We start from the raw sequence: 690 nt of genomic DNA on the forward strand, positions 1-690 counted from the left end.
CTTGCCACTCCAACACCTTCTGAAAAACATTCATTTGAGAAGACAATTGCGCAGTAAAGACTGAACATAGTTTGTATTTCTCTTATATCCCTATCCACTCCTTTGTCTTCCTCCCCCCCCCCAAAACATGCACATTTGCATGAAAATATGGTCTATGTCATTCTGATCATACTATATTCCTTCCTTCCCCCTTTTAATATGAGGGAAACTGTTTAAAAAATAATTGCTGGTTAGTCTGAGGCCAAGGTCTATTTCTCATGCTGACATCACAACCAGTTGCTATGAAGATTATTAAAATGTCACAGACTGATGGCTGAATTTGGGTGGAAAAGCACCAGCAGGGGCAGATGCATTCTAAGGTCTGGGTTAGTAGGAGTTTTGCCACTGAGTTGAATGGGAAACCAGATAAGGTTGAACCATAAACTGACATATTAAACTTTTAAAAATGCAAACATGAGGAGTAATCAGACTATTTCTTAGCTCCATAAGACAGCACTGATTTAATTTGTTTCTTTTCTTGGCAACTCCTTTGTTCATGTCACAAATGTAAGGTAACAAATCAGTAAAGCCATGGTTTAATTTTGCAACTCACACTTGGCAATTCAGACACATCATAAGAGTAAGCTGAAAGCAATCAGATGTGGAGTTAAGTGAAGTAACACTGCAGGCTAAAAGCCAAGTTTTCAAAGA

This window comes from Chelonia mydas, chromosome 7 (assembly GCF_015237465.2).
Source record: "Chelonia mydas isolate rCheMyd1 chromosome 7, rCheMyd1.pri.v2, whole genome shotgun sequence".
Classification (NCBI taxonomy): Eukaryota; Metazoa; Chordata; order Testudines; family Cheloniidae; genus Chelonia; species Chelonia mydas.